Source organism: Ambystoma mexicanum, chromosome 4q, assembly GCF_040938575.1.
Source record: "Ambystoma mexicanum isolate Mex_15411 chromosome 4q, UKY_AmexF1_1, whole genome shotgun sequence".
Classification (NCBI taxonomy): Eukaryota; Metazoa; Chordata; class Amphibia; order Caudata; family Ambystomatidae; genus Ambystoma; species Ambystoma mexicanum.
In genome coordinates this window covers 1,174,804,301-1,174,828,349 of record NC_090928.1, presented here as the reverse complement: position 1 = coordinate 1,174,828,349, position 24,049 = coordinate 1,174,804,301, and the positions used below count along the sequence as shown (strand labels likewise).

General features: G+C 44.9%; 1 protein-coding gene across 1 annotated transcript in view; it reads right to left on the bottom strand.

The window, feature by feature from the left end:
* The window catches only part of KCNK17 (potassium two pore domain channel subfamily K member 17), a 242,749-nt gene that overhangs the window by 98,879 nt on the left and 119,821 nt on the right, over positions 1-24,049 (bottom strand). The window lies entirely within an intron of this gene.

Here is a 24,049-nt window from a genome sequence, read left to right as displayed (position 1 = left end):
AAACGTATATATGGGGGTGGGGTAAGGGATTAAAGGGGGTGGAGGTAGTTGGGGGAGGGTAAAAAGGCAGTAGAAAAAGGGGATTGGGGGAACAATTTGACTTTTTTCGTTATTCAGGTGTTGCTTTAAATGTATGTCGTAATTTATGGTGTCGTTGTAAAGACATGGAACCGTGGACAACGAGCCAAGAAAACAGAAAGAAACAAAAACAAACGAACATGCCAGATTAGGGAGTTTCTGCATACATACTATAATTGCAATTACAAATGTGTTATTAAAGCCAAGGTGTAGCCGGTCCTTTATCAAACCCTTTTATTTTGTTTTTAGTATAGAAGAGAAACCACAAAAGCTTCAGTTCTGATACATATAATTGAACTCTCACAGAACATCTTAATCAGAAGGAAGAACGCGGAAGGAAACTGTGAGCAGAGGTTAACATACAGGTCTGGTATGCAAGGAACGCAGTGCTATGATCATCCGGTCCATTGCAGACAGGGCAGTTATTGCTGTTCACATTTACAGTCCAGTCCTTTTTGATTTTCCAAACATGAGAGAAAATATTTCTTTAAATTAATTAATATACAAATGAATAATCAGGTCCTATTGAATTTGGGAGTATTAGCGTTTCTGTTTATGGTAAAAATGTCTCGGAATGAAGATTTTAAAAATGCAAAGAAGCATGTGTTATAGTAATTTCAAAGGTAATATTGCATTGCTGAAAACATCTGTACAGGGAATGAACATGTTTAAGTGCTGTCTGCTTATTCTAATCACCCCCTACTTACTCACTGCAGTGATTCTTACACCTTATTTGCAAGAGGCACTTTTACACTGCTATGCACAATGAACTGTCTGTTTTTAGGTACCAGAAAACGCTTTGTGACTTCTGTATATGGCAAATGAGTTTAATTCCTAGCACCTATATGAAACTGAGGGTACATTAGCAGTGTTCAAGTGGTATGTGGACTGATAGGCTAGTCTTCAAAGTTCACCCTAGTGAGACATTAAACCCATTTCTTGGTTTAAACCTCTGTACTTTATGTCAAGCATCCTAAAATACCTGAGTTCCTAAATCCTCCTTTGTCATGTATTTGGGAGATCGCCTTTCAATACCAGCACTACCAGGTCCACTAGTGTTTGCCAATCTTGGATGGGGTGGTGTCCCAGGGTGTTTCTGTTTCATGGTTCGAGAAGGTATCTCTGTGGAGGATTTGCAGATGTAAGTCCCTTGACATTTTATTGTTCGGCTCTGCCGGTGCAGATGTGTCGGTAGGTTTTCCACCTCTCATATTCCATGGATACATTCCAGCCTCATTTTTTATTGGCTCACTGGAAATGCACATCTGGTCAGGATCTTTGGTTTCTTCTATGCCAGGGATCTGCAACCTTTTGCTAGCCAGATGTTTTGGACTACAACTCCCATCAGCCCCAACCAGCACAGTGAATGGTGAGGGATCATGGAAGTTGTATTCCAAAACATCTGGACAGTTGCAGGTTGCAGACCCCTGTTCTATGCAATTAAAAGAGGGTTCATGCAAGATGTCTTTATGTACTTTGTTCCTGCTGAATATTGGTTGTAGGTCCTTAAAATATTAAAAAATCTAGCACAGTCACTGGCTAGAAGCGCATTTACAATGGAACAACTACAAATGAGATAATGCAGGCATATTATCAAACCGATTCACTTACGTAGCACTCTCATGTTGCTCTGGTATGTGAAACCAATACACTATTAACTAGACAACATCATTACAGAGAGCACCCTGTATGTTGCTTGTACTTCCTTTACCCACTGCATTTGGGCGGTATTACGTTATTTGGATGGTGCTGTTGTTTGACTCTGTCAGGTTTCTCTTACCGCTTGCCTGAGGTTTTTCCCGTGGGGTTTTATTGGTAGCTACATTGTTTGGAGTATTGGTAGTAGACGCTGGCAGGTTATTGAAGTGATGAAGCCCACAATACTTTCCAAAATGTAGTTCATTCTTCAAGGTAACATCTATACGCCCACTAGCAGCACAGCATTATTCAATTCAGTAGGCTCTCTCTCTCACTCTGTAACCTCCCTGCCTTCCATTCTAGAGCCTTCACCTCTTGACATGTCCTACCTTACATCATTAACACTGTGCATGCTGGATACTACACACCTCCCTCCTATTAACACAACATTAATACAACACAACATTTTTGAATCTTTCAGGCTTATTGATTGACCTGCGTGGTCTGTCGGCACCACGCCTCAGACCATTGATACCTGTGCAGTTCTCTTTCTCCTCCACTTGCTCATTCACAGTTTGATGCCTCTCTCTTGTCACCTTTACAACTCTATTCATGTTCCAAAACCTTCCACCATCTGTTTTCACCAAATTATGCCCAAATTTCACTACCTTGCATGTCGAGGACCACTTCATGGCACCCTGCATCAATAGACCAGGGAGTTTAATCCTGATGTAGTCACCTTGTTTTATCTCATTTTCTTTTACTGCCTTCCTTTCATCCTACTTCCTATTTTTCTTCATTTGCCTTTCCCCCATTCTCTCTCTCACTTGCTGCACACTCTTCCCCATCCAGCTTGCTCGCACCATCCATGGCGGACACAATTTATAGTTGGGCTTTCTCCCCCTACAAAACTCAAATGGCGACACTACAGTCGTAGAGTGGGGATAAAATCTGTGCACCTCCATCCTGCTCATCACAACAACCTCCCAATCCTCCCCATTCACCCAGGCCCATCTGATGCAATCTTTGATTACTTTTTAAAGTGTTTGGCTACCCCATTGGTTTTGGGATGCCAAATTGCGGTCACCTTATGTTCAATACAATTTCTCATTAAATATTCACCCATCTCACTTGCTTTAAATTAAACGCCATTGTTAACAGTTCCAGCGGATAACTTTCTCTCTTAAACACATCTTCCATGAAAATGATAACATCTCTAGTCACAATAGACCTTGTAATTTTTACCTCCACCCATTTGGATAATATGTCAATCAACATAATGCAATATTTGTCTACACTCTTGCCAAGAATGGGTCCAACAATGTCCATGCCTACTCTGTCCCGCAGCATTCAGGAAACTCTTACCTGTGACATAGGACTTTCTCTTGGCACAAGATTGTTCCCACTTAAACAGCATGGAACACAATCCCTTACAATCCTCTCTACTTCCAAGTCACAGCCAGGCCGCCAGAATTTAGCTACTCAACACCTGTTTGGTTTTTGTGATGCCTTGGTGTCCCTCATGAACTGTTTCAATTATTCTTTTTTCTAAGGTCAGTAGGTGGGAACACTATATCCCCCCTAATAACATAACCTCTTTCCACATTCAGATCCTCACTTATCTTCCAAAGTCCCTCTAAGTTGGTTTCCACAACTATCTCTTTCCTCACTTCTTCAACTCTTTCGAAAATCTCTTTCACTTTCTTAAGAATGCTATCTCCTTCTGCACTGCTCTCCCACTCATTACTCATTATCATCTTGGGCTCAACATACAGCACACATTCCTACTCTTCTATGTACTCATTTTTATCTTCTCCATCCACACCAATATGAGGCAAACAATCAGCTGGGGTATTCTTCTTTCCTGGTACATATTCCATGTCAAATTGAAATTCTTCCAGTGCAATGACCCATCTCCTTATGCACGAGGATACACCATCCAGACCCTTCTTTTGTAGTGTTTCTCTAATGGTTTGTGATATGTGCGCATGGCGAATTCAGTGCCCCATAGAAATCTTCTAAATGTCTTAATTGCCCATTTGACAGCGAGAAGTTCTTTTTCAATGGTGGAGTAATTTTATTCAGCGCCACTTAACAAACATGATGTGAATGCAATGACAAACTCTGTGTTGCCTTCAACTTGTGTGAACACAGCCCCGTCCTGTGTTGCTAGAATCCGTTGAAATTATCGATTTCCTATTTAGTTTTAAGTCTTTAAGAGAAGGTGTGAACTCTAATGCACCTTTGATAGCGACAGAATCTTGGCCACATTCTGAGCTCCATATGAATTGACAATTATTTTTCAGGAGTATCCTCATATTTATTATCATGCTTGTAAATTTGGGAATTAATCTTGAGTAGTACTCTGCCATGCCTAAGAATGTACGCACTGGCCGTTTATCTTTTGGTTTCATTGCATTCTTTATGTTGTTGGCAAGTCTCCTCTTTACATTAATTCTGTCCGCTTACACAGTGTTCCCCAAATACTCAATCTTGGTTCGATTGATTTTACACTTTTCCTTGCTTAACATTAGCCCTCTTTTTATCAGCATTTTCATCACCCTGTCCACCTCTGCTCATGTGTTTGTTGGTCTGGTCCAAATATCAATATGGCATCCTGAAAACATATCACTACTTTTACATCCTTAAAGATTTCATACATGATCCTTTGGAATACGAGACGGCTGAGACAAGACAAACAGCATTCTCACAAATTGAAATAATCATTCTGGTGTTACGAATGTCATGAGTTGTTTGGATTCATGATGTAACTTGACTTGATAAGCTGCTGCTAGATCTAATGACGAAAATATTCTTGCACCATTTATGGTTGATAAAGTCTCTAAAATGTTGGGAAGAAGATAGCAAATTGGTATAACACACTTGTTTAGTGCACGGACGTCTACACATAACCTCAATTTTCCATTGGGTTTGGCTACAATTACTAGGGGTGACACCCATCATGATGATTCAATTATTTCTATAATGCCACTTTCCTCCAACTTCTAAAATTCATTTTTTACTTCTTTTCGTAGGGCCAAAGGGATTGCCCTTTCTCTCTGAACAACCAGTTCAGCATCTGGTGCAAGGTGAATTTTGTGGACAAATCCTTTCAGGCAACCTGATTTATCATTGAATATTTGATTCCGTAGCTCTTCTTTGTCAATTTGTAGCACATACTCCTCTTCATTGGGATTAAGTCTGATTTTGAATCTGTTCTGCTGTAACCAGCTTTCCATGTCACTGCTCTTCCTTTAAACTATAACAAGGCCTCGAACCATCCAACTAAATCTATTCTTATATCACCATAGGCTTGTGGATTGATGTCAACTTCCAACAATTTCTTGCCTGGGAATGTTTTTTCAAATATTCTTCTCGGTGATAGAGTGTATTTTGCCCCCGAGTCGATCATTATCTCTACCCTCTCACAAAAAATGGTCACGCAATCTCTTGGACCATCCAAGTCCTCCTCATCACCAACAGCTAACATTGCTTCTTCAGAACCATAGTACTATCATCGACCATATTGATGTCGCCAGAACAACTGCATTTTGTGAGCTGTCCTTTTCTTTTGCATTTATGGCATCTCTCATCGAGAGCTGGGCATGTGATACTACTGGCAAGATGACCGGTGGCTCCACATCTGAAACATTTCCTTTGGGGTTTCGGGTTCGCTCTGGTATTAAAATTACTCTTGTTCATGTTGCCAGGTTTGGGTTTAGTTGATGATGTCACTTTCTTTCCAGAGATGGCAGCTGTTGTCTCAGAACTAATACTATTGCCTTTCTCTTCGGGCATTTTGATATAGTGAACCTTGTTTGCAAGTGTTTTCACACACCTATTTGTGTGTTCTACTTCGTTGCATAGAACCTCCTCAAGTGCTGGATCACCCTTAGACCATAGTTCTCTTATATTCCCATCATTAATCTCTAACATAAATTGGTCTCGCAATCGTTCATCAGTCGTCTGTCCAAAATTACATGTTCTCGCTAATCTTCTCACCGCTGTGATGAACGCTTCTACTGTTTGTTTGTTTGTTTGTTTTAATATTTGTAGTGCGCGCCAGACCCGAGGGTATCAGGGCGCAATAGGCATCAAGAGGGTTGTTCAGCTTCGGTTACATTGCTGTACAAGATCATACATTTATACAGTAAGTTGTAGACAGGCAGTATGTACAGAATACAAGCATAAAACAGGCAGGTTACACACTACAGCAAAAAGCACCGTGAACAGTACATACAGAAAGGTACCGGCGGGACAGGAATTATAATATATATGTAGCAAGGGGTCAGAGGTCATTATCCTTGATCCAATGGATGAGGTTGGACCTAAAGCGTAGGTAGGGTAGGTCTTCCCTCTGGGGCGGAGGGAGGGAGTTCCAGTATTGAGCAGCTTTGACCGGGAAGGTGCTTCCACCAGTCTTCGTACGTTTAAATCTGGGCACCGTTAGGAGGTTGGCATTAGCAGATCTCATGGGACGGTTGGTGGGTTGTCTCGTAAATCTTGCTATGAGGTATTGTGGGGCGGCATAGTGGAAACATTTGGGTGTCAGGGTTGCTGTTTTGAGGAGGATTTTGTCTTACGTGGAAAGCCAGTTATTGGATCTTCTGAGGTCAGAGATGTGGGCTTTCTTAGGAATATTTAGGGCTGCTCTCAAGGCATTGTTTTTTAGAACCTTGATCTTGTTGGTGATGTATTTGTTGCTCCCTACACATAGAGCATTACAGTAATGCAGTTTGGATAAGATAAGGGCTCTTGCTAGGGTGATACAGTTGTTGGGGGAGAGGAAGGGCTTGGCAGCTCTGAATAGCTTACATGTGTAAGCAGTAGATGAGGCCATGGAGTTAACTTGTTTTTTTAAAGGTTAATGTGGAGTCTAGGTAGAATCCAAGGGTTTCCACCTCCTTGGCTACTGTAATGATATTGTTGTCAATTTTGAAGTTCAAGTAGTTGTGGCTTAATTTGTTGAGGTTTGCAGGGGTGCAGAGAATGAGAAGTTCCGTGTTATCATCATTCAGGCATAGACCATGAGAGGCCATCCATGCCTGGATGATGAGGTACACTCTATTCACGAAGGCCAAATCCTTGTTGTAATTCCCCGTCAACGGGATGAGGTTCTGTGTATCATCAGCATAATTAGTGTAGATGATACGCAGGCCATCTAGATCATCAAAAAGGGGCTTTGTGAAAATGTTGTACAGGGTGGGGGACACACAGGAGCCCTAGGGCACACCGCAGGTGATGGGTATGGGGTCAGCAGCAGCTAGGGGTGAGAAGACGTGCATTGTTCTATTGTCAAGGAAGGATTGGATCCATCCTATCACTTCTTGTGAAAAATGGGCGGCAGAGTCCAAGTGGTTGCATAGGATCTTATGGCCCACTAGGTCAAACGCTGCTGAAAGATCAAGCAGCAGCAATAGTGCTGCCTTACCATCGTCTCTCAATGTGTCTATTTGTGCCTTAAGGTCGATAAGCGCAGTTTCAGTTCCGTGTTGTGGTCTGAAGCCTGACTGACGTACTCCTAAAAGGTGGTTACACTCCAGATATTGTTGGATGTGGAGGTAAGCCAACTTATCTAGAATTTTAAGCAGAAACGGGATTGTGGTGATAGGGCGATAGTTTGTGGGTATGGACGGGTCAAGTGTTTGTTTTTTGAGAAGTGGGAGGACCCAAGACTGTTTCAAGTTGTTGGGTATGGTACCGGTGGAGAAGGAGGCATTTATAAGTTTGGAGATGAATGGGGAGAGGTCATGTGCAACATCTTTTATGATTTGGGCTGGGCAAGGGTCGCTGAGGCAGTTAGAAGGTTTGAGTGTAAGGATGACTTTTTCAACTTCTAGGATGGATACTTTATTGAAGTTGAAGGAGGGTATAGGTGGATTGGCAGGTGGCGGAGTGGACCCGGGCGGAGGCGTGGAGGTTTTGTTGGGTTAAGGGGCAAGGAGGAGAGTTTCTTTTTTGTTATTGTTCTTAGCTTGGAGGGTCGTTACCTTGTTAGATAGGGCACTCTGAATACTAGTGCACCATATTTTGTCCTTGAGACAGGTGTCCGGGGCTTGGATGGGTGTTTCTATCTCTTTAAGGATTGAGAACAGTTCTTTAGAGCTTGAGATGGCTTGAGTAATACGTAAGTTGAATGACGATTGTTTGGCGAGGATAATTTCTTTTTTGTAGAGTGTGGCTATTTTACTAAGGTTGTAATTGTTTGTGTCAGAGTGATCTTGTCTCCAAATGTGTTCACTTTTACGTTTTTCTAATCTAATTGCTTTCAAGTGGGGAGAGAAGCAGGTATTCACATGTTTTTTGGGTTTGTGCTTTCTAATTTTCAGTGATGCTATGACATCTAGTGAAGATAACATTATTTTATTGTACTCTCTACCAAGGCGAATGGATCTGTGTAATATTTCTTTTGTTTCTGGTGGGAATGGCAGGAGCTATACTCTTGACAGGTAGGGGAGGTGTGGCCTCTAAGGTGAAGGAGACCAGGTGGTGGTCAGACCAGGGCTGCGGTGTTATGGAGATAATGGATGTCTGGCAGTTATGCTCTGCTATCCAATCGAAGGTCCTACCTTTAGTGTGGGTCACGCCTGCCACTTTTTGACTGAACCCTAATTCCTTAATGGAGTCGTTGATAAGCATGGCGTTGTGATCTGATGGGTCATTAAAGCCTAAGTTGAGATCTCCTAAGAGAAGGCATTGTGAGGAATTTTTAAGGTTGTCAGATAAAATATTGGCTAAGTCTTCTTCGAAGGAGCCTAAGGGGCCAGGAGGTCTGTATATGAGGTGGATAGACAGGGTCTGAGTGTTGGAGATGGTCAGCCTGGCAGTGAGGGATTCACATGAGTCAACGTTTTGTGGCATGGTGAGTCTCAAAGCTAGACTGGTTTTGGCAATTATGGCGAGGCCTCTGCCTCGGGATTTAGTGCGATCTATTCTAAGGAGAGTGTAATCCTCGGGAATGGCTATCATGATCGCTGGGCCTGCTGCAGAACGAAGCCAGGAAGTCCATTTTTTCTGTCTGGAGTAAGTCAGCTATTTCAGTGGCATGGGCCACCATGGAGCGGGCATTTATTAGGGCTCCTTTTATGCTAGTCTTTGTGGATTCCACTGGTGGTAGCTGAGTGTTATGATGGTACTTCGGGTGAGTGCTGATCTCTCGGGTGAGCCGGCTGTTAAGCTGGAGTGGGCGCTGGGTATTAGTGGCTTTGATAGTGGGGGTTTTGTTATTAGGCTGTGGGCCACTCAAGGACCTGGTAGTGTTATTTATGAGAAGGTGTGAGGTTTTAGCTAGTGGTTCATAGATTTTAGGTCGTCTGGCACGGAGCTTGAGGTTTCTCTGAGGTAGACTGCATGGTCTGGTGTTCAGATTATTCTGACACAGGGGTCGCAGGAGTTGCTAAAGGCAGAGAGTGTGTCATGGTAGGGTTTAGTATGCTTATTAGGTTTAGGATGGTCCTCAATAGGACAGTGCAGTTTATTGGCAAATGCATGATTTGCAGAGGACAAAGGTAGCCAGCTAAAACGGCAGGCAGTGGGCAAGATCAGATACAACTGAGCAGAATCAAGTACATTGGGGGTGGGCCGGGTAGGCATATAAAATGGCAGTATATCTAGTGACAAGGCGATATATCTAGTGGCAAGGCAGGCTAGACATAGAATGGCAATTTATCTAGTGGCAAGGCAGGCTAGGCATATAAAATGGCAGTTTATCTAGTGGCAAGGCAGGCTAGACATAGAATGGCAGTATATCTAGTGGCAAGGCAGGCTAGACATAGAATGGCAGTATATCTAGTGGCAAGGCAGGCTAGACATAGAATGGCAGTATATCTAGTGGCAAGGGAGGCTAGACATAGAATGGCAGTATATCTAGTGGCAAGGCAGGCTAGGCATATAAAATGGCAGTATATCTAGTGGTAAGGCAGGCTAGACATAGAATGGCAGTATATCTAGTGGCAAGGCAGGCTAGGCATATAAAATGGCAGTATATCTAGTGGCAAGGGAGGCTAGACATAGAATGGCAGTATATCTAGTGGCAAGGCAGGCTAGGCATATAAAATGGCAGTATATCTAGTGGCAAGGCAGGCTAGACATAGAATGGCAGTATATCTAGTGGCAAGGCAGGCTAGGCATATAAAATGGCAGTATATCTAGTGGCAAGGGAGGCTAGACATAGAATGGCAGTATATCTAGTGGCAAGGCAGGCTAGGCATATAAAATGGCAGTATATCTAGTGGCAAGGCAGGCTAGACATAGAATGGCAGTATATCTAGTGGCAAGGCAGACTAGACATAGAATGGCAGTATATCTAAAGGCAAGGCAGGCTAGACATAGAATGGCAGTATATCTAGTGGCAAGGCAGGCTAGGCATATAAAATGGCAGTATATCTAGTGGCAAGGCAGGCTAGACATAGAATGGCAATTTATCTAGTGGCAAGGCAGGCTAGGCATATAAAATGGCAGTATATCTAGTGGCAAGGCAGGCTAGGCATATAAAATGGCAGTATATCTAGTGGCAAGGCAGGCTAGACATAGAATGGCAATTTATCTAGTGGCAAGGCAGGCTAGACATAGAATGGCAGTATATCTAAAGGCAAGGCAGGCTAGACATACAATGGCAGTATATCTAGTGGCAAGGCAGGCTAGGCACATACAATGGCAGTATATCTAGTGGCAAGGCAGGCTAGACATAGAATGGCAGTATATCTAGTGGCAAGGCAGGCTAGGCATATAAAATGGCAGTATATCTAGTGGCAAGGCAGGCTAGACATAGAATGGCAGTATATCTAGTGGCAAGGCAGACTAGACATAGAATGGCAGTATATCTAAAGGCAAGGCAGGCTAGACATAGAATGGCAGTATATCTAGTGGCAAGGCAGGCTAGGCATATAAAATGGCAGTATATCTAGTGGCAAGGCAGGCTAGACATAGAATGGCAATTTATCTAGTGGCAAGGCAGGCTAGGCATATAAAATGGCAGTATATCTAGTGGCAAGGCAGGCTAGGCATATAAAATGGCAGTATATCTAGTGGCAAGGCAGGCTAGACATAGAATGGCAATTTATCTAGTGGCAAGGCAGGCTAGACATAGAATGGCAGTATATCTAAAGGCAAGGCAGGCTAGACATACAATGGCAGTATATCTAGTGGCAAGGCAGGCTAGGCACATACAATGGCAGTATATCTAGTGGCAAGGCAGGCTAGACATAGAATGGCAGTATATCTAAAGGCAAGGCAGGCTAGACATACAATGGCAGTATATCTAGTGGCAAGGCAGGCTAGACATAGAATGGCAATTTATCTAGTGGCAAGGCAGGCTAGGCATATAAAATGGCAGTATATCTAGTGGTAAGGCAGGCTAGACATAGAATGGCAGTATATCTAAAGGCAAGGCAGGCTAGACATACAATGGCAGTATATCTAGTGGCAAGGCAGGCTAGGCACATACAATGGCAGTATATCTAGTGGCAAGGCAGGCTAGACATAGAATGACAGTATATCTAAAGGCAAGGCAGGCTAGACATACAATGGCAGTATATCTAGTGGCAAGGCAGGCTAGACATATAATGGCAGTATATCTAGTGGCAAGGCAGGCTAGGCATATGCAGTGACGGCGATACTAGAAGCATTACGAGCTAGGACCATGGGGTAGCGGTAGAGCTTGCTAACATGGCCGGCGGATGTATGCATTTAATAGTATGCAAACAGTTGTTTCTTAGCAGCGTGGAAGACAAACAGCCACACTTTTGGCTTGTGATGCGCACAATATTTTGATTAGGTGAAAGGGGTCGGCACTCGCAGACTAAGCATATACAGAAGGATTACACATTATGTATGGAAACATATGGGCAGACTAGTCATCGAGCGCAAGAGTCAGCATGGGTCAGAAAGTCAAATAGTCCTGATAGTCTTAGGAGGCGGCTGTGTTCATGTGGCAACAATTAGGGTCAGGGAAATGGATGGCTGAGTTTGGAGCAGCTTACCGGGTGAATCTGTGACGGACAGAGGTTCGCAGCCTATAGCCGCGATGCGGCAAGACAGGCGAAGACAGGATCCTTCATCTAGATCCTTAGTCTGTAGATCTGGCGACTGCCTTCCAGCATTGGAGGGGCCCAGAAGTAGGTTGGGCGGGTGTGGATGCAGCCAATCTGATACAGGCAAAATGTTGCTAGGAAACAAGGAGCTTTGTCTACGGACGATTGGGCATCGCCATTTTAGGATGCATACAGCATGCAATGCCGTGGGTTGGATCAGGCAGTTTTGGGAAACAAACGAAATTAGTGGCCTTCCTCGAAGGCAAGAAGCGCTCGTGGTGCGGGTGAGGCAGTGGGGCTTCACAACCTTACCCCAGCAGATCGCGGGTGGATGGGGCACTGCTCCTCTTCATTAGCTGGATTGCTGGATTGCTGCAAGGGCTCGTGCCCCAGCAGCGGCTGTAAGTGATCGGGCAAACACAGGATCCTTCGTCTAGATCTTTAGTCTGTAGATCCGGCGACCGCCTTCCGGCGTTGGAAGGGCCCGGAAGTAGGTAGGGCGTGTGTGGATGCCGCCAATCTGCTGCAGGCAAAATGTTGCTAGGCAACAAGGAGCTTCAATTTGAGATCTCGTGCCAAATGTATATCGATCTAATATAATGCTCACTTTACACTCGTAGGGCCTCATTACGGGTCTGGCGGTAACCTTGCTGGTAAAACCGGCATGTTGCCGCTGGACCCGTAATGAATTATCAGCGCCTGACTTCCCGGTGCCAACGGGCTATTCCGAGTTCGGCGGCCGGGAAGTCAAGCACTGGTAATTTTATAATTTCCCATTCCCATTGAGCTCCATAGGACTCAATGGGGTTGGGGAACACAGATGCAAGTTATTAACGGTGCCGGTCCGGTAACAACGATGCCAGTAGGCTTACCAGCACTGTTGTTACCGGACTGGCACACTCGTAATGAGGCCCATAGTGCTTGTCAAGTTCTGCTATGCACCTTTCATATTCATTGAGGTTGTGTGCTTCATCAGCTGGTAGGTCAGGCAGATAATCACATTTTTCCTGTACGGGGGTTCCTAAGTGATGCATCAGTAATGATTTTTTCCGTTCGACGCCATAACTGTTCCCACACACTGCCGATGCGTAGTGTTCAAAGGACTTTTTCCAGCATTACCACGGTATTGGTGGATCATCTGGTGTAGGCAGGAAAGTGATTGGAGGGGCAATGTTCTGCATATCCAGCAGTGGAGGGTGCCAGTCCCCCCAAGCAATTTCTTTCTCACTATATCCTCTTTAGTTTCTCCTTTTTATCTGTTGTTGTTTGGGAACAAGTGTTTTTTTGGGTTAGTTTTACTGCTTTGGATGTAGCTCCATCAGTGCAGAGATGTGATCCTCGTGTAGGGTGCAACTAACACCCTGTTGCCCTTTATTTTCCCCTAAATGCATATATGTGCGCCCAATGTATCGAACTCTTGCATCTCTCTCAGTAATCTTGTATGTGTTGTCTTTGTAAGCGCACGGCACAGCAGTGAATTTCCAGTTTGCTTGCCCGTGGCTCGGTTTCCTCTATGGAGTGTCACTGTTGCTGTGCAGAATGTACTGTGGCCTAAGGATCACCATTTGCTAGGCAGATTAAACATTGAACGCGGGATGCTCCTTTGTGGTGAGCGCGTCACACGTTGTCAGGCAGCTTTCCCTTGAGCTTTTGTCTACTGCCTCGTGCGGAACACGGCTTGTTGTTATTCAAGGCCCAGGCAAAGAGTCTATGTTAAGAGCTCCGCTCGCGCACGCCGGCACAAGTTAGCGCTGCAAGGATTTCTTTTCTAATTCAGCAGTGGCATTTCAGTGTTTTGAAGCGCTGATGGCATTGGGCATATTAAACAAATTGTTTAGATAAGGGTGATGCTGTGCTCTTACTTTCTGTAATTCATGGAGCGATCCACTGGATACGTGTTGCTATTCACACACACGTGGGTGGCTGGTGGCTGCCTCGTCGCCAAATTGAAGTGATGAGGAGCCAGAATACTTTCCAAAATGTTCCAAGGTAACCTTTATACGCCGGCCAGCAGCACAGCATCCTTCAGTTCAGTAGGCTCTCTCTCTGTAACCTCCCTGCCTTCCATTCTAGACCCTTCACCTCTAGACATTCTTTACCTTACACCATTAACACGCTGCATGCTGGATGCTGGAGACCGCAGTCGTTCTTGTTTATAATGTGCAAATCTCTTTGTTGGTATCAGGAGCTTTATTGGCAAAATGATTACAGTTACATAAACTGTTTTGTTTTCGAACATCTACAAGCACATTGAGCACTGAAACCACATTATGGTGGCGATCACATACATGTCATCACTGTTTCAATGCATGTGTCTGACACATTAGTCAGCCCACCTGCTTTATGATCGGGGTCTGGAAGAGGTTGGGATGTGTATCCCAGCCTACCATCAGTGGCGGACTGGCCTTTAGGAACCTCTGGTGATTTCCCAATGCGCACCTTCACCGTGGACCTCTGGTGTGGGTAACACTCTCTCACAGTCATCACATCTCTTTCCTTCACTCCTAATCCCCCACATTCTTTTGACAAAACATTATCATAAAGCTTCCAGTGTGTGCTTATCACTCTACTATTTCATACGTCTTTAGAGACAAATGTGCTTTACAAGTCGCAATTTTGACCTATTTTTCAGAATGTTCTTGCGTTCCCAGTCCAGCCCTCTCTACCATGTGGCAATAGGTATTCACATGGAATACTGGCTCAGGTGAATATATCACCCAGCCCTGGATTGGGCAGATTGTAAATTCTGCTGCATTTATCAAATACTGCCACATTTTCTGTTTCCACTCCACTCATAATGGCTACCTAAGTTCTCTATATAAACAACGAGAGGATATTGTTAGAAAATAAAAAGCAATTGTGGACTCAAGTGGTCCCTGGAATGTGAGCATGTTTCCACTTAAGAAATCATCATCTGTTCTACGTGCTGCGCTGGAGGAGTGCCCGAAGGTAGATAGGGAGATAGGGAGATAGAGAGAGATAGATAGAGAGATAGATAGAGAGATAGAGAGAGAGCGATAGATAGATAGAGCTGGAGAGAGAGATAAAGCGAGAGAGAGAGAGATAGAGAGAGATAGAGAGAAAGAGAGATAGAGAGATAGAGAGAAAGAGAGAGAGAGAGAGGGAGAGATAGAGAGATACAGATAGAGAGATAGAAAGAGGGATAGAGAAAAAGAGAGAGAGAGAGAGAGGGAGAGAGATAGATAGATAGATAGATAGATAGATATAGAGAGAGAGAGACAGAGAGAGAGAGAGAGAGATAGATAGAGAGAAAAAGAGAGAGAGGGAGAGATATAGAGATAGAGAGATAGAGAGAGAGATAGAGAGAGAGATAGAGAGATAGCAAGTACCGCAGTGAAGTACTGCTTAGCCCGCTGTGGAGCTGTGAAGTGAGCTATGTTGCTGGACGCAAATCGAACTGTGTTTAAGTGATTTTTTGCAGTCTGCTACCCCCATTCCAGTGTTTCCAGTGTTTCTTCAGTGTCTACCTTCGCTGGGAGGAGTGTCTGCAGTCAATCCTTCAAAACCTCATTGACTCCGCGGAGCGGACGCGGAGTGGCGGTGAGTGGCAGTCTTGCAGTCTGCTACCCCCATTCCAGTGTTTCCAGTGTTTCTTCAGTGTCTACCTTTGCTGGGAGGAGTGTCTGCAGTCAACCCTTCAAAACCTCATTGACTCCGCGGAGCGGACGCGGAGTGGCGGTGAGTGGCAGTCTTGCAGTCTGCTACCCCCATTCCAGTGTTTCCAGTGTTTCTTCAGTGTCTACCTTTGCTGGGAGGAGTGTCTGCAGTCAACCCTTCAAAACCTCATTGACTCCGCGGAGCGGACGCGGAGTGGCGGTGAGTGGCAGTCTTGCAGTCAAGCCAGGCAAACTGTCACGTCGACCAGGAAGAAGAAATAGGCCATTGTCTAAGAAGTTCAAGAAAGAACTCTGCATCAGAAAACACAAACACCTCTTCTGAACACAATCAACTCCCCGGTCTCTTCAATCCTGTGATCACGCCGCACCGACCAACAAAGGGTGCAGCGCTTACTGTTCCACCCTTGCTCGACCGCGAAAAGAGAAAACCCAGACCACCCAGCAACCCTCATCCGCATCACATCCCTCAACTTCCCCATGGAGCTGAATCTCCTACCTTGGACGGCCCCAGCGATGTCCTTCGATTGTTCTCCGCGGCTCCCGTGGCTCCCGCCTGCTCGCACGCTCCTCCAGCCAGAACCGAAGCTCTGCTGCTCCTCAGCCAGAACCGAAGCTCCGCTGCCCCCCAGAGGGGGGACGGCGTTGAGACCTCCGGTCGGGCTGCCTGGCGCGTGTGTCGGTGCGCCGCAACTCGGCAGAGCCGCATCCCCGAGGGGGGTGGAGGTCGCGCCTGCCCTGTCGGTGAGGGCGGGCCCCTATGAGGAGGAAGTGGGCTGCCAGATCACCCCAAGGGCCCGGGGGACGCAAGAGGCAGCGCATACACCAGAGACAGTGGAGAGTGAAACCACTCCAGCCGCGGCTGTAGCCCCGCCCCCTACCGTAACAACGGTAGCTGCACAGATCCATCAAAGTGCTAAACGCAACGTCAGCTCAGTGGACGAACTACAGTCCCCAACCGACGTTGATTCCTCGACTCAACCACCTAATGTCCTAGAAGTGAACCTAACTTTGACAAACCTGAGAAAAAGATCACGGACTGCAGGAGACTTTCCTAATAAACAAAAAAAACCCATGTAAAAAAAGACCAAAAGAAGACACCAAACCCACTGCCCAAACAAGGAGAAAACGTAAACCAGGGCAAAGCGAACAAGAAAACCCGCGTGAATAAAAAATTCAAAAAGGGCGATAAAGAAACCACAACCGCCTTTGAAGTTACTATCAGACTTCTTCCGCAAACATTCCAAGGAAATTCAAGATAAATGCCAAGAATTAACAGATGCAGAAATGTTGGAAGCTGTAAATGAAAACACCCCCCTCGAAAACAGCGTAGGCTGGCGCCTCTGCTAAGAAACCTCTCCCCGCCCCCACTAAGAAGGGCGGACTACCTCTCCCATAACATAAACAAAGACAATTGGCAATTCGCAGGCAAACCTGCACCATCAATCTCTTCGCCAAAAACAGCCTCACAGCCTAGGGAACAAGCTCCCGTCCAAGATGAAGCTGTCATCACTCTTGCAGCCTCTTTGCCGACAAGGATCACAGCAGCCACGACAGAAGCGCCGGCTTCAGCCCAGGAGAACCCAGAAATTTCGACCGTCAAAGAGCACGAACTGGTGTCGCGGGATCTGACTCAGTCAGACAACGACCTTCAAACGACGACGCCGAGCGCCTCTATGAAAAGCCCAAGTTCAGTCTGTATAGGTAGAAGCCCGTTAACTAGACCAAATTCTCCTCAAGAGGCGATACCAATGCACGCTCAAGACATCCCAACAGATGCCTACGTCAGCGAAAAAGATTTAGTGGCAACGCCTCCTTTCGTGGGGTGGGACGAGCCAAAATCAGCAAACAAACAAGTCTCAGGAAGCAACCGGAGCAACAAGTTACCCTCAATGCCCAAACCAAACCCACAGTTTGAGAGAACCCTGGATTCCTTCTACTCAAACCTCAATAACTATAACAACCAAAGAAGACACTCGTTAGATCACCTCCCTAGAACGCCCACCACGGGGCATACCTCAACTCGCCTATCGTCCCCCCCACGAAATAGACTTTCTTCTCAAAGCTCAACAACCCCAAAAGACCATCCACCAAAAAAACTAGACATGTGCACCCTGATGTCAGCTTTAACGATCGCCCTCGCTCCATTCACCAAACTTTACGAAACAATCAGTGACACCTTGAAAGACCAGATCTCAATTCAAGCGTCCATGTCAACCATATTGACCTTCCTAGAAGGATACATAATGGCCCTTGATATGAAACAAAAACACACTGAATGTCTTCGGCTTCAGCAACCTGTTCCATCTAACACAACTGTAAATTGTGCCGAGAGTGTGGATTCCTCGTGGCAAGCAGAGACACCACGCAAATCTAAGGGGACCCAAACAACACCATTCATTGATTTAACAACATCGGTTCCTACACCAACAACAACAGAAAAGATCACAAAAGAGCCATTAGAGGCCATCTCAAAACCCAGAACAATCACAACTGTCACATCAATATTTCAACATCAAGCCGCCCTAAAGGGCAAACTCCCGCCGCTTCTAAAAATTCCAACAACCCATCCCACCCAATTGTCTGCAGCAAAAGAAAAGCAAAGAGTAATATCAGAAGAAAGTGACCCTATTAACCTTTCGCCAAGAGGGGTCGAGGCCTTTCTAAATAATGAGGATTTGATGAACCTTTCACAGCACTTAACGGATTCAACAACACCTCAGTCATTGAACGACAAACTCACGCCAGAAACAGCCAAGTCATTAGCTCAACTACAAACAGGATCCAATGTTGAAGATTCAGGGCCTGAGTCTCCATTCCTCACCCTTGAAAATCGTAGAAGGAGAGCCACCAGGAACCATGAGGACTCGCGGAAACTCGAACCTCATCGATCGAACCATAATTCAAAGAAAAGACCAACCCACCAAACACATGGAGTAAGAACGCGAGAAAACCGTTCTTACAATTCGAAAGGGCGCTACAAAGAAACTCAACGCCCCAGATCTGACGTCCGACGATCAAGTGACTGCTTGCAAAGAACTACTAATAGATCCACTGCAAGCCGAAAAACCCTCTTAGACCGCCTCCATAAAAGACCTCAAATTAGATGGATCCTGAAACTAGAACAAATTTCAGGCAACCGGGATAATGTAACTTTAAACAGAGGAACAGTTCTTGACCTGTTTAGTTACATCCCGAAACTGTGCGCGGTGAAGTCTGCTGATCTCCAGACAGTGGACCCAAGCCATATCAATCTTAAGGCGAATTCTCACCTCTACATCTCATCCTCAACTACAAACAAAATATTAAGATCAGCCGCAGAAGACTTGTTAACGATGGGCTACAACCTAACTGAATCTTCAAGGAAAATAAAAATACTCAAACCCTCGGACTCAGAAGAGTGCTCTAACCCTTCAAAGGGAATTACGGATCGGATACAAGCCCCTCAAAAACAACACTGCTCCACAAAGAGATCCCGAGTTATTCAAACGCGGAAAGAGCCCGAAAACCCGATTCACAAGAAAGTCCACCCGACGTCATCTATAAAACCATCTGATCAACAGTTATTATCTCATGATCAACCCCAAAATATTCCATCCTCTTCAGCACCTCAAAGAGATAAGCTGGAACAACGCCAAACGAAAGGCCCACAGAAAATACAAAGGATGATTCAAAACGAGACTTACTCCAACGTGGTAAAATCTCTTCCAGTGTCCACACTTGAGACAATGTGGTCATGGCTGCCAAAGGCTCTGAAGCCTAAACGCCAAAAATAGCCACTCAAGCACAAGACCTACAGCGACACGAATGAAGATCAACAAACCTCAAAGCACGACCAAATAAAGATTTGCTCATGGAACACCAGAGGCTTCTGCCACCTAACTTCCTCGGGCTCAATAAATTGGAACGAATACGATATTATTTGTCTCCAAGAGACCTGGCTTCTCCAACCTCCGATCATCGATGGCTACGAGACAAACATAGTCGCAGCCAAAAAAGGCTCAACAGGAAGGCCGACCGCCGGCCTACTCGTGGCAATCCGAAGTGGCCGTGGCTTAACAAACAATCAAAAAATTAAAAGAGACCCACTACATGTTAATGATGAAGCTAAACTGGTCACCAGCTACGGAGACTAACACACTCCAGACAAAGTCAATGATTATCATCACCATATACTGGAACCCGGCCACAATAAATACCCAAAAATTCATCAAGGAAATGGAACGAGAAATTGACTGGATTCACCTAAACCAGCAAGTAGACCACATACTCATATGTGGGGATCTCAACATCAGCTGTCAAAATCTCGCTGACCCTCCGATTTTAAAACACCAACAGATGAGAGGGTATCCCAATGGTCGAACTTAATGGACTCCAGAGCATTCTCCAACCTTGACCATGTCTTTTATGACCCAAAAAGATGTCCAACCTGGGAGAGATCAAACTCTAAATCAACATTCGACTACATCTTCGTCTCCCGGCCGTTACTAAACCTAGTAACATCATTCAACGTCATAAGAACAGAAGAGAGTGACCACAACCTCTTAGAAACCACCTGGTCTTCGGCCCCACCTAAAAATATCTCGATGCCAACCAATATAGAACCAACAACCCAAGGCACAATACTGAGAATGAATGAAAGAGCAATAAGCACCTTGACAGCAATTTATAAAGATCTAACTACACGTGAACAGCCTTCGTCGGTCGACTACATTCCATTGTTGACCTCATTTAGACTCCCAAGTGGAAAGAATAGCCACACTCGACCCCAACAGAAGCACACTTTCGATAAACTAATCTCAGAAAAGAAGAGGTAGCTAAGAAGAGCAAAAAGACAAGCATGGAAAGTTAATCCCCAATCAGCACAAACAGTCATTACAACAGCAGTCAAAGCCTACAAAAATTGGCTTAAAGACCATCGCCATAACCTCTATCAACAGGACGCAGAAAACATTCTCACGGCGATAAACGGCAACCATGCGAGAGACTTCTGGACTCTCATCCACTCAGTTACACCTGGAGCCCTCCCTTGCCAACTTAACGGAATCGCCGCTGCAGTTTGGGAGACCTACTTTGAAACCCTATTCCAACAACCAGCCACCACCCAGGATCTAGCGAGCAGCACTGACCCCCCATGGATCAAGTTAGATGACCCTGAAGACATCCAAATTCAAATAAGAAAACTAAAACCATCTCGCACCCCTGGACCGGATGGAATAACAAACTTTGATCTCAAATCACATCCAGAAGCGTGGTCCTCACTCCTGAGCATAATCTTCAGCCGCTGCTCGGCTTCCAAATCTATTCCATCATCATGGACCTGCGCGAACATTGTCCCGATTTATAAAAAGGAAACAGGGCTGATCCAGAAAACTTTCGCCCCATAGCCCTTCTGGATTCAATAGGTAAACTTTTTGGTTCCCTTCTCTTGCAACACTTCACCAGGTGGGCAAACAACGCCCCTTGTCAAGACAACCTTCAAACCGGCTTCAAGAAGAATTTAGGCACGAACGCCAACATCTTGATATTGAATACACTGAAAAATAAGATCCTGAAAGGCAAAGCCAGCCTATACATCACGTTCGTGGACCTAACCCAGGCGTTCGACAAAGTGGACCGTGCAAGATTATGGCAGAAACTAACTCAATGGGAATGCCCTCCCGAGCTCTTGAACCCAATCAAGGCATTATACTCCAATACGTCATTGAGAGTCCGGTTAAACCAACAAGGGACCCTATCTGGGGTGATAAAAACAGCCAGAGGGGTAAAACAAGGCTGCCCACTGGCACCCGCCCTATTTTGGACCTACCTAGGTGATTTCCAAGACTCAGAAAAACTAATCCGTTCATTTCCACCAAAGTTAGGAGGAGCACAGATCAGTCGCCTGCTGTACACAGACGATCTGATCCTATTGGATCACACCCCAATAGGTCTCCAACGACAACTGAATAACCTGCAAAGGTACATGGCCGAAAACAACTTGGAAATCAACGAGTCAAAAATCAACGAGTCAAAAACTAAAACGATGGTGCTCCAAAAAACATCTAAACCGAAGGAAAAGATTCACCTTCACTTGGGACCGGCCCAAATTGAAATTGTGACAAACTTTAAATACTTGGGTGTCACGTTAGACAGCTCCTTGAAAGAAAAAGCTATGCAAGAAGCTCTCATCGCGAAAGCTAAGAAGCTATCCATACAGGGGAAGGCTATAGACATCAAATTCGGACGTTACTCGCTAATCCCAGTGAGAGACTTTTATAAGAAAAAGGTAATACCATCGCTAATTTACGGGACGGACGCTATGCCAAACCTTCCACCAGAGCTTTGGCCTAAACTGGAAGCCTCGTTCTGGAGAAGAATTCTTGGCCTCCCAAAATCGACCCCGATCGCCTCGATCAGGAGAGAACTTGGCCTATTATCCTTGGGAACCACAGTAGCGCTAAACAGCATCCTATTATATAGGAAATGTATCATGCCAGATTCCCCGTACGCCTACCGTCTGATAAACCAAGAACTTGAACTGAAATCATGCAAAACACTCCAGAACTGGGAATCCAAGATGCTCAACCTTTTGTACTCAGTGGATAGCTGCAAGGAATAACTGATAACCAACCCAGTTAAAACCTCTAAAAAAATCAAAGAGTGGGATTGGATAAAAACTCTAGAAACAGCAAATAAATACAAACTGACCAGCCACCTTCCACCATTCTTCAAAAAACTGGAGACGTTGCAAACATACCTCAAACTTTTCCCAAGTAGATCAGCTCGACTCTATTTTTTGAAAATTCGACTGAACCTCTTGGGGACAAATGAAATCCTGGCCATTGGAGGCTTAACGCCAACAAACGTATGTCGCTGCTGCAAATCCACCACAGAAAGAGAAACAATCCGCCATCTCCTCCTGAACTGCCCCGAGACACGCGACATCCGCCTCACTTACTTGAAGAACAACATCTCTGACTTTTCTTCACTAGATGAGGAAAATTGCTGGAATAAGCTGATCGCTGGCGACAAACCAGGCTGGGCCCTGGCGACTGTAAACATCATGAAACATATCATCAACGTGAAGCTTCCACTCTACGTTCCGAACATTCTCCCCATCACGACCAACTAACCTAAAAGGGACTCACGAGATACACATAACTTGACCCTTCATGTCCCTGACGGGTTTGTTTGGCTCTTGTTTCCACTCACCTGTCTTCTTTTTGGTTTTGGATTTGCATTGATGGTCTACTTTCTCTCTCTCTTTTACAAGAAGAAAACCTGTTAACCCGTTACCCTTTCTGTTTTGGCCTTCGGACTAGAAGTAAATTCAGTCCACTGCTTTGTTAAAAAATCAGAAGTGATTAAATAAACAAAAGAAAAAAAAAAGATAGAGAGATAGAGAGATAGAGATAGAGAGAGAGAGAGATAGAGAGAGAGAGAGAGAGAGAGAGAGAGAGAGAGAGAGAGAGAGAGAGATAGATAGATGCTCAGGCCCTTAACCAGGGTCCCGAGCCATTACTGCCTGGTGCAACTCACGGAATGGGGTGATTTTTCCGATTGGCACTCCTTGTTTACTAACCGGACTGCTATAGCAATCTATTGTCACAAATAATGGTCTGTGGGGAGCATGAAAGCAATTGTTTCAGAAATGATTCAAACGCAATGCTCGGTGAGTAGCCCTTGTCCATTTCCATGGCTGGCTCTCTGGGCCGTGGATGGCAAAATGGGTGAGACAGCGAGTTACCAGTAAGTGTGGCTGGACTGTACGCAGGTCCGCGCCGAGCAGGGACAGCAGTATTGTGCTGGGTGGGTGAGAGTGCAGTGGGAGATTGCTGGTGGTCCCTGAGTCAGGCAGAGGGTAGGGGTGTGCATCAGGACACTTCCTCAGAGCTTGAACTTGTGAGAACCAGCCCAGGTTGTGAGCAACCAGACTGCTTGCCAACCCCACCCACATTATTTTAGCCAGTTACGATAATTTGAAGAGAATCTCCAGTAATCGGTTTCGTCAAATAGTGAAATACATGGGAATGTGAACTGGCAGCCTGTCATGAGAAGAATCATGTGGGAAACAGATATGACACATCATGTATAGTACCCAAGGGGGCCAGTTAGTGGGTTCATTGACAACTCTCCATGGATGTAAATCTTGCATGTCATCATCTTAGCGATCTAAAGACAGCGTTGATGGCTCTTCTGTGGAACACCACTCCAATACCATGGTAAGAGAAAGATCATATTGGGTGTGCAGAAAGATTTTAATAGCTGCATGCAATAGAGGTACATGACAAAATCAAATAAATAAAAGACAAATCAGGAAGTTAGGTTTACAAAGTACACCGTTTTATGAGCAACATCATCCACATTTGATCAAAATTTCTAAAAGGTTCTTAAGCATATGCATAGTTTGGATATCTTAGTTTCTGTGAATTCCACAAACTTCTAAATGAGTGTGCTAAGATAAGGGGTAAATATTATTAAAATGGAGTTTCTTTGAGTTTCAGGAGTGTACGAATTCCTGTATTAACAAAGTTAAAGGTTTTAGTAAAAGGTTAAGGGTGTACCGGCACAAAAAGGAGAAGAATTGATATGTGCTGATTCCAAGAGGTGACTGGGAGATCCAAGCTGTGAATGTTAGGGGGGCTATGTGGCTGTAGACACTCAGTGATCAATTTAAGCTTAAAC